Below are 9515 nucleotides of genomic sequence, written 5' to 3'. Positions count from 1 at the left end.
ACACACACACACACACACACACACACACACACACACACACACACAAAAGTCGTCTTTGATCATGCCGTTGAACCCCCGAAGGAACGGCAGCCCCGCGTGGGTCACCAGGCGGCCTATGGCAGAGCCTCCATCAGAACTCATGCCCATCTGACTGGCCGGCCAGTGTACTTCTCCGTCTGGAAGCGCTCACCCTTGGCGGGGAGCTCTGAGCTTTATGTTTATTACCATGTTCGCTGCCCCTCAAGCTCTCCCAGGTGCTTCACACTGTTCAGTCCACAGAGCAGCGGCCCATCTGTCATTTCTCCTTTCCAGCCGCTCTGTGAGGTAGATGAGGGATTAGCTGGTCTGTGCACCAAATCCAGCTCTCCACCTGCTTTTTTGTAAATAAAGTTTTATTGGAACACAGCCATGCCCAATCCTTTACAGAAGGTGAAAACAGACTGCCCAGGGTTAAAGCCTGGCTCCACCCCTTACTAGCTGTGTGATGAAATGAGTTGGTGTATATGTATCCTGTGCCTCACGGTTTGTGCCGCCTAGCCATTAGCTATTATTATTAAAGTCTGTTCTGTTTCTGAGACCCGCCCCCCCAACTTTGGCTGATCAGTTGTTTGTATGTAAATAGTGCAATGTGACCTCAGCCAAAGCCAGAATGTGGGACATTCTACAGGGCAAATGACGTGGTTTATCCAACAAATCAGTGGCATAAACAGGGAAGGAGGGGGACTCAAAAGAAAAGGGACCTGAGAGTCATTGCAGTTAAATGCAATATGTGACTTTTATTGGGATCCTGAACCAAATAAACTAACTGTAAAAAAGACACCTTGGGCTGGGTGTGGTGGCTTACTCCTGTAATCCTGGCACTTTGGGAGGCCAACGAGGGCAGATCACCTGAGGTCAGGAGTTCAAGACCAGCCTGGCCAACATGGTGAAACTCCATCTCTACTAAAATACAAAAATTAGCCAGGCATGGTGGCACACGCCTGTAATCCTAGCTATTCAGGAGGCTGAGACAGGAGAATCGCTTGAACCTGGGAGATGGTGGTTGCAGTAAGCCGAGATTGCGCCACTGCACTCCAGCCTGGGTAGCTGAGTGAGACTCTATCTCAAACAAACAAACAAACAAAAGACACCTTGGAGAAATCTGAATTTGGATTTGAATATTAGACGATATTAATGAATTATTGCTTATTTCGTCAGATGGGATGATGACATGGAGTTTATATAAACCAAAAAATTCTTACTAGAGATGCATACTGAAGTATTTACAGGTGAAATGACACAATGTCTACTATTTGATTCAAAATATTCCAACGAAACCAAACCCAAACAAACAAACAAACAAACAAACAAACAAAAACAGGGGCACAGATGAAACAACATTGACAAAGTGTTAGTTATTGTGAAGCTGCATGACAGGTTCAGGGATCTTCATCATACCATGCTCTACTTTTGTGTATGTTTGGAAATTTCCATAATAAAAAGTTTAAAAAAATTCTTTAAAGTAGGCTGGCCAGTTGGACTCCATCAAAATGAAAAACTTTTGTGCATGAAAAATACTATCAAGAAAAGTGCCGGGCGCGGTGGCTCACGCTTGTAATCCCAGCACTTTGGGAGGCCAAGGCGGGCGGATCACGAGGTCAGGAGATCAAGACCACGGTGAAACCCCATCTCTACTAAAAATACAAAAAATTAGCCGGGTGTGGTGGCGGGCGCCTGTAGTCCCAGCTACTCGGAGAGGCTGAGGCAGGAGAATGGTGTGAACCCGGGAGGCGGAGCTTGCAGTGAGCCGAGACTGCGCCACTGCACTCCAGCCTGGGCGACAGAGTGAGACTCCATCTCAAAAAAAAAAAAAAAAAAAAAACAGAAAAGTGGAAAGACAATCCACAATAGGAGAAAATATTTACAAATCATAGATCTGATAAGGGTATAGTATCCAGAATATATAAAGAACTCTTAGCAACTCAACAACAAGCCAATTAATAAATGGGCAAATGACTTGAGTAGACATTTCTCAAAAAATATATACAAATAAATGCCAAAAAGCGTATAAAAATGTGCTCACTAGTATCAGTTGCTAGGGCTGATCACAGAGTGGCTAGGGAAACGCAAATCGCCACAAGGAGATACTATTCACAACCACTGGATTTCTATAAGAAAAAAAACCAGAAAATAATAAATGTTGGAGAGGATGTGGAGAAACTGAAACCCTCATACACTGCTGGTGGGAATGTAAAATGGTGCAGCCACTGTAGAAAACAGTTTAAGCTTCCTCAAAAAGTTAAACTTAAGCTAAGCTAGTCTCAGTGGCTTGTGCCTGTAGTCCCAGCTACTTAGAAGGCCGAGGTGGATTGCTTGAGGCCAAGAGTTCAAGCCAGCCTGGGCAACATAGTGAGACCCTGTTTTCTAAAAAAAATAGTAATTTTTTTTAAAAGTTACACTTAGAATTACCATATGAATCAGCTATCCATCTCTAGAAATATACCCAAAATAATTGAAAACAGGCACTCAAACAAATACTTGTACCTAAATGTTCATAGCAATGCTATTCACACTAGTGAAAATGTAGAAACCAAAATGTTCAACTGATGAATGGATAAACAAATTATGGCATAGTTCATGCAATGGAATATTAGTCATAAAAAAGAATAAATACTGAGCCATGCTACAACATGGATGACCTTACAAACATTATGCTAAGTGAAAGACGCCAGACACAAAAGGACAAAGACTGTATCATTCCATTTATATAAAATGTCTGGAATAGGCAAATCCACTGAGAAAGAGAGCAGGTTAGTGGTTGCTAAGGGATGAGGGAGGGGTAGATGGGAGTGACTGCTAACAGGTACAGGGCTTCTTTTTGCAGTGATGAAATGTTTGTGTATTAGATAGTAGTGATGGTTGCACAACATTGTGAATATACTAAAACCTGTGAATTTTTACCCTTTAAAATGGTTAAAATGGTAAATTTTAAGTAATGTGAATTTAATCTCAATTTTAAAAATGCGTATATATGTAGGTTGGCCAATCCTACTGCAGAGCTGACAGAACATTTATCAATCATTCAACTCAAGCACCTGGGAGAGTTATTTTTCAGGAGTCAGGAGTGAGAACCCATGGGGTAGGCAGGTGTTTTGCCTGAAGCTGGGCTTCCCAATCAGAGTGTGTGGTCATCTGCATCCCGTGCTTGCGGGTACAACCATCTCCAACAGCTCCTCCTTCATTGCTTTCTGGATATCTGAAACGCTCCCACTTATGTGTTCTTACACTTATTCATTCAGCTCCTACCCTGTGCCAAGTGATGGGGGCAAAACACCGATAAGAAAAAGTCACGGTCCTCAGTAGCTCCCTGATCAATAAAGCAGACACATGAACCCCTGGGAGCAAACAGTCCTCCCCTCTTCCCTCTGGTAGGGCCACAAAGGAGGTAACGGCTGCTTCTCCGCAGGGCAGCTCCCTGGTATCTGAACTCTAGAAGACTCTTTGGAATTTATGGGTGGTCAAAGGGGCAGGTTGGAGTGCTTTTCCTGTAGAGACTGGTGAGGTGAGAGCTGGTCCAATCCCAGCTCTCAGCCAGATCCTCTCCTGAGTGCAGAAGTGGATGGCATTGAGAAAGAAGCAGCCACAACAGAACGGGCAAGGCCCCAGAGGGAAGCACCTTGGGTGACTTTAGGTTTAGGAGGCAGGCTGTCAGAGCTATGGTTCCCAAACTTCCTTACAACCCCCTAGGTGAGGCTAGAGTGTTGCGAATGTCCAGCCCCGTCAGCACAGGCTGCCCGGCTGCCAGCTGGGTGGGAGGCAGCACTGTGCTGCTGCTGTTTGTCGGGATTCAGGAATGGCTGTGACAGATCTCTTGTCCCTTCTCCTCCTCTGCTGGGATTCTCCTTTTCAGGAATGTCCTACTGTAGGTCTGGGGCTGGCTGGGGACTGCTCCTGCTGTAGAGCCCCTGTCTTTCCCCTGCCAGGTGGCCCTGGCTGGGGACAACACCCAGGAGTGCACTGCGGGGGTTGTGAACTGGGCCCACAATTGTGCCCATAAATGGTGCTCCCGGGCTGCCAGCCAGCCAGGCATCTTAGCGGCAGAACCCACACACAGGCCCTGGCTCTGCTAGCTGGAGTCTGACTTCTTGCCTCCTCCTCTCTGCTGCTTGTGGGTTTGGCCAAACTTCCAGTAAGGGTTTGCTCATTCGTTTATTTTATATTTTGTATTTATTCAGCACTTGCAAACATAAGAAAATAAGATATTTTCCATTAGGGATAAAGTCTTATCTTTTTTTTTTTTTTGAGACAGAGTCTCACCCTGTTACCCAGGCTGGAGTGCAGTGGTGCGATCTTGGCTCACTGAAGTTTCCACCTCCCAGGTTCAAGCAATTCTCCTACCTCAGCCTCCCAAGTAGCTTGGATTACAGGTGAGCATCACCACACCTGGCTAATTTTTGTATTGTTAGTAGAGACAGGGTTTCACCATGTTAGCCAGGTTGGTCTCGAACTCCTGACCTCAGGTGACCCGCCTGCCTCGGCCTCCCAAAGTGCTGGAATTACAGGTGTGAGCCACTGTGCCTGGCAGGGATAAAGCCTTATCTTACCAGAGTTAAAAAAAAAAAAAAAAAGGTAGGGTAGGGGGGTTCTTAGCTAAGGTGGTAAGGGAAGGCCTCTTTGAAAAGGGGATGTCTATGCTGAGACCAGAGTGAGGGGAAGCATGAGAGGGCTGTATGTGTGGAAAATGTCCTCAGCAGAGGAAATGGCCAGGTCCAAGGCCCAAGGGCAGAAATGGGATTGTGGGCCCAGGGGGCAGAAAGTCCAGTGTGGCTGGATGACAGGGAAGCCTGAGGGGAAGGTGGGAGGGAACTCTGGGGAGGTGGGCAGGGGCTGGACCGCCACAGTCTTGTAAGCTGGAGTGAGGTCCTTGCATGTTATTCTAATGGCAATGGCAGGTCATTCATGACCTAGATGAGAGCTGATCTGTGGAGAGGTGAGCAGGAATGTTTGAATGGTTGAAGAGAGAATGGACAGTGAGGAATATGGACCACTCTTCTGGCTGTGAAGAGGCGTAAAGATGGGGTGATGGTTCAAGGTGCACGTGGAGTGCAAGGAGGGCTTCGTTTGTTTTGTTTGTTGCCAGAGAGAGGGGCCACTGCAGGAAGGTTCTTCATGGGTAGGTGAGAGGGGATGGGTCCGGGGTAGGGAGGAGGAGGGGGCTCAGGAGCACTTCCTCACTGTAACGGGAGGGAAGCTATGGTCAATGGGCCCAGGCTGGTGAAGTCATGCTGGGAAGAGAGGTTGTCCTTATTGGATGCTGCTGCTTTTTCCCAGTGATCTATGGAGTGAGGTCATCAGCTGAAAGTGCAGTAGGGACGGAGTAGGGAGGGAGTGGTGAAGGTGTGAAGAAAGCAGAAGAGATGTAAATTTCTAGGTGAGGAGAAAGAAAGACCTTTCTACCAGGAAAATGAAATGATTGCTGTATACCATTGAGTGCCCATTTGGGATCTAGGACAAAACCACAACGTTGGTGAGACAACTTAGTATGGTTGTGTGATTCTTTCCAACAATGTTGGGGTGCTCAGGTACAGGAATAAGTAGATGGATAGTTGGGCTTAATTACAGCTAGGTTTGCCAGTCAAGTACAAAGTGGAGAGAAAGGGGCAGGGTTGGTGAGGGTGTTTGCAAAGAAGTGATGACGTAGTGATGGACTATGAACTCTCAGCCAGCAGGGAGGACAGTGAGGGCCTGTGGGGTGTCTATGTTACTTAACACCTAAATGTTACACACCATGTGCCCTGTGCTGCTTCTAAGCACTTTGTTCCTAGACACTTTGCAGAAGGAAGAGATAGCGAGATCATTGGCCTGGTGGAACATAAGGAATGTTCTTTTTTCTTTATTAAATTAATTAATTAATTATTTATTTATTTATTTATTTTTGAGAGACGGAGTCTCACTCTGTCGCCCAGGCTGGAGTGCAGTGGCGCGATCTCGGCTCACTGCAAGCTCCGCCTCCCGGGTTCACGCCATTCTCCTGCCTCAGCCTCCCGAGTAGCTGGGACTACAGGCGCCTGACACCACGCCCAGCTAATAGGAATGTTCTAATGGGGTCACCATAGTAAGCCATGTAGAAGTATAAGGAGGTGAGTACAGGGTGGGTGGGAGTCTTGAAATGGACCCTTCAGAGGTGGTATCCATATTGGTGATGACAAGATCAAGGGCATGTCTGCGGGAGCTGAGGTGGGGTGGAAGAGAAGATGATTAAAAGTTGAGGGGGTATATTAATCATTTTTATTTTCTATATTTTATGAAGCTTTGACATCTGGGAAGCCTTGCTAATCCTGGAAAGACTGCCCCTCCCGGGGCACTAGTTCCTAGTGATGGCAAATGACTCTCCCATGAGCACGCCTTTCATATGCAAACCAACCAATCCAGAGCCCATACCCCAACCACCTCTTTCATTTACTTTTCACACTCCAAATCAGTATTTCTTCTGGCTCTAAATATCCCCAGGATTAGGTACTGGACAACTGGAGGATACCCCTATCCTCCAGAGCCCACTGAAAGTATCTTAACTATCCAATCCTACACTTGCTTCAGTGTGACTACCCTGCCTTGCCTGTTCCTTCCAAAAACCACAATGAAGCCTCTGGGCCATGCCTTCCCCTGGCTCCTTCTGCCTCCCTCCTGACTCACCTGGTGTTTCCGCAGGTGGGTGGCTCTGTGTGGCACAGCGTGCCTCCCTCCTCTCAGGAACTGCAGGTAATAAACTATTCTTTCAATGGCATTGGCCATTGGAGAAAGGGGGAGTGGCAAAGAATCAGGGATCACATCATAGCACTGAAGCAATCCAAGAATGAGAGGAAGCAACCAGGAAGCTGGTAGATAGCAGCAAGGATGGGGGGTACTGGAATGGTCTGGTGGCAAAGGAGCTGGGGTATGTATAGGAGGAAATGGCTGTGGGGAGAAAAGGGGACATTCATTCTGCTGTGATTTCAGGGGAACCTGGGGAAGAAAGTGACTTCACTGGAGAGGGCTGTGGTGTCCTCAGCAAAGACAGCCAAGCTTTGGAGAGAGCAAGCAAACGAGAGGAGGTGGGGCGGGGGTTTACTGATGATGGACCAAGCCTGCCAAAGTCACAATGAAGTGGCCCTGGGAGGCCTGCAAGGGTGAGTGACTGGGGCTAGATTAGGGGATAAACAGGAAATGAATACATGGATAAGCACCCAGGAAATCATGGTTGACACAGCATAAGATGGGTTTAAAAAATTTCTCGGGGGGCTTTTGGACATAAAAGGAAAACGTAAGAGTTACTAACATTTTCACTACTGTATTAAAGCAGTAAGTTTGAATACCCTATGTCTCTTAAACCTAAAGTGTCAATTTATAAATATTATCATCTTATTAATAAGTCCAGTAATTTTTGTATAAAAAATAAGAATTTTTTTCTACTTGTTCCTTGATTAACATTCAGTTAATTCCTAGGGTTTACAGATTAAATCTTTCTTAATTATACTGTACCACTTCTGTACTTAATTGATCAAATTTCCTTAGACATTTCAAACCACACTTTCAAATTTAATTTAGCTGATTCTCTTAAATATGCTAACCTGCTGTATTAGTCAGGGTTCTCCAGAGAACCAGAACCAGTGGAGTATGTGTGCATGCGCACGTGTGTGTGTGTGTGAGTGTGTGTGCCTGTGAATGTTTATTTAAAGAGACATTATAAAGAATTGGCTCATGCAATTATGGACACTGAGAAGACTCAAGATTTGCAGCTGGCAAGCTGGAAACCCAAGAGGGCTGATGGTGTAGTTCCCGTCTGAGTCCAAAGTGCTAAAAAGGCAGGAGAGCCAAGGCTGAGGCTGAGTCAGAAGGCAGGAGAAGACTTATGTCCCAGTTCTAAGACAGTCAGGCAGAGCAGAATTCCTTCTCACTGTGCCTTTGGTTCTATTCCAGCCTTCAATGGACTGGAGGAGGTGCACCCACAGTGGGGAAGGCAACCTGCTTTGCACAGTCCACCAATTCAAATGTTAACCTCATCCAAAACACCCTCACAGTCACACTCAGAACGTTTAACCAAATATTTGGGTGTCTCTTGGCCCAGTCAAGTTGACACATAAAACTAGCCATCAAGTCTCCCACAGAAAGTAGTGTTTCAAATTTAATAAGCAAAATCTTCCTAAACCTTTAAGCAACTCTCAAAAATCCAAAAAAATAGACACAGAAATGTAACAGTTAAGATTCTCTCTCTCTCTCTTTTTTTTTTTTTTAAGGCAGGGTCTTGCTTTGTCACCTAGGCTAGAGTGCAGTGGCACTAAGACAGCTCACTACAGCCTTGACCTCCTAGGCTCCAGGGATCCTCCACTTCAGCCTCCTGACTACAGACACCTGCTACCATACCCAGCTACATTGTTTTGTTTTGTTTTGTTTTGTTTTGTTTTGGTAGAGACGGGGTTTCACCATGTTGCTCAGGCTGGTCTTGGACTCCTGGACTCGAGTGATCTGCCTGCCTCAGCCTCCCAAAGTGCTGGGATTACAGATGTGAGCCACCGTGCCAGGCAAGATTCTCTGAACTGTTTCAAACATCTTAAAACTGAAGTACCTATGAAACAGTGGAATGATTACAGAACTCCTTATTACAGATAACCTAACCAGCATAAATGTATCAATGGAAAATTTGAATGGATTATTTTATTCTTCCTGGGGTTATAGCCATAATCTCCTAACCCAACGTCACAAAGCCATTATCTCAGGCCGCTTCACGCTGAGGTGCAGTAAGCTGAGCTGCTGGGGGGTCCTCGTGCTCAGGATAGGGGGCCAGAAAGGCTTCCAGGAGATTCATCATAAGCTGGTGTCTATTAGGCTGGGTATCTGTGGGGAGAATTAGACTATCCAAGACTATTTATCTTTTCTGTTATGGTAGGATCCTCCATAAATTTTCTTTGCCTGGGTAGAGCTGTTAAGATTCTGGACCCCCTACTAGGATTGCAATGAATCTTTTAACTGATTGATTTGCAATAATGAAATTGTGAAGTTGACCAAAACTTGAATACTTGAATATAGTATGCACGTAGTTTAGCTTGGTCAATCAACTGTAAACATCATTAAAATCTTGTACATGCCTTTCTTCTTTTTTTCTTTTCTTTTTTCTTTCTTTTTTTTTCTTTAACATACCTCATATGGCTCTGAAGAGAACTATTGCTTTCTTTCAAATGCGAAAACCATCATGCTTTGCTGATCGGGAGTCCCTTTAAGCCGACTTCTTTAGCCTTTAAAACTGCTCTGGATAGCTTTGGAAGCATACTTTCTTTCTGGCAACAAATTGATGCTTCGGACCCATCTTAATTATCCTTGCTCTGGGATGAAAATTATCCTTGCTCAGATACTTTTCAAGGAACCCTCGTTCCTTTTACTGGGGAACTGCATTTGAGACCAAAATCTGGGTGCTTTGGGCACATGTGAGGTCACTCTACTTGATGCTGGGAGTGAGTGACAGCACAGTAGGCCACATGAGAGGCAGATCCAGGAAGAAAAAA

The sequence above is a fragment of the Hylobates moloch genome, unplaced genomic scaffold, assembly GCF_009828535.3.
Source record: "Hylobates moloch isolate HMO894 unplaced genomic scaffold, HMol_V3 SCAFFOLD_24, whole genome shotgun sequence".
Lineage (NCBI taxonomy): Eukaryota > Metazoa > Chordata > Mammalia > Primates > Hylobatidae > Hylobates > Hylobates moloch.
The sequence above is the reverse complement of the archived record's forward strand: the minus strand, read 5'-3'. Positions refer to the sequence as shown.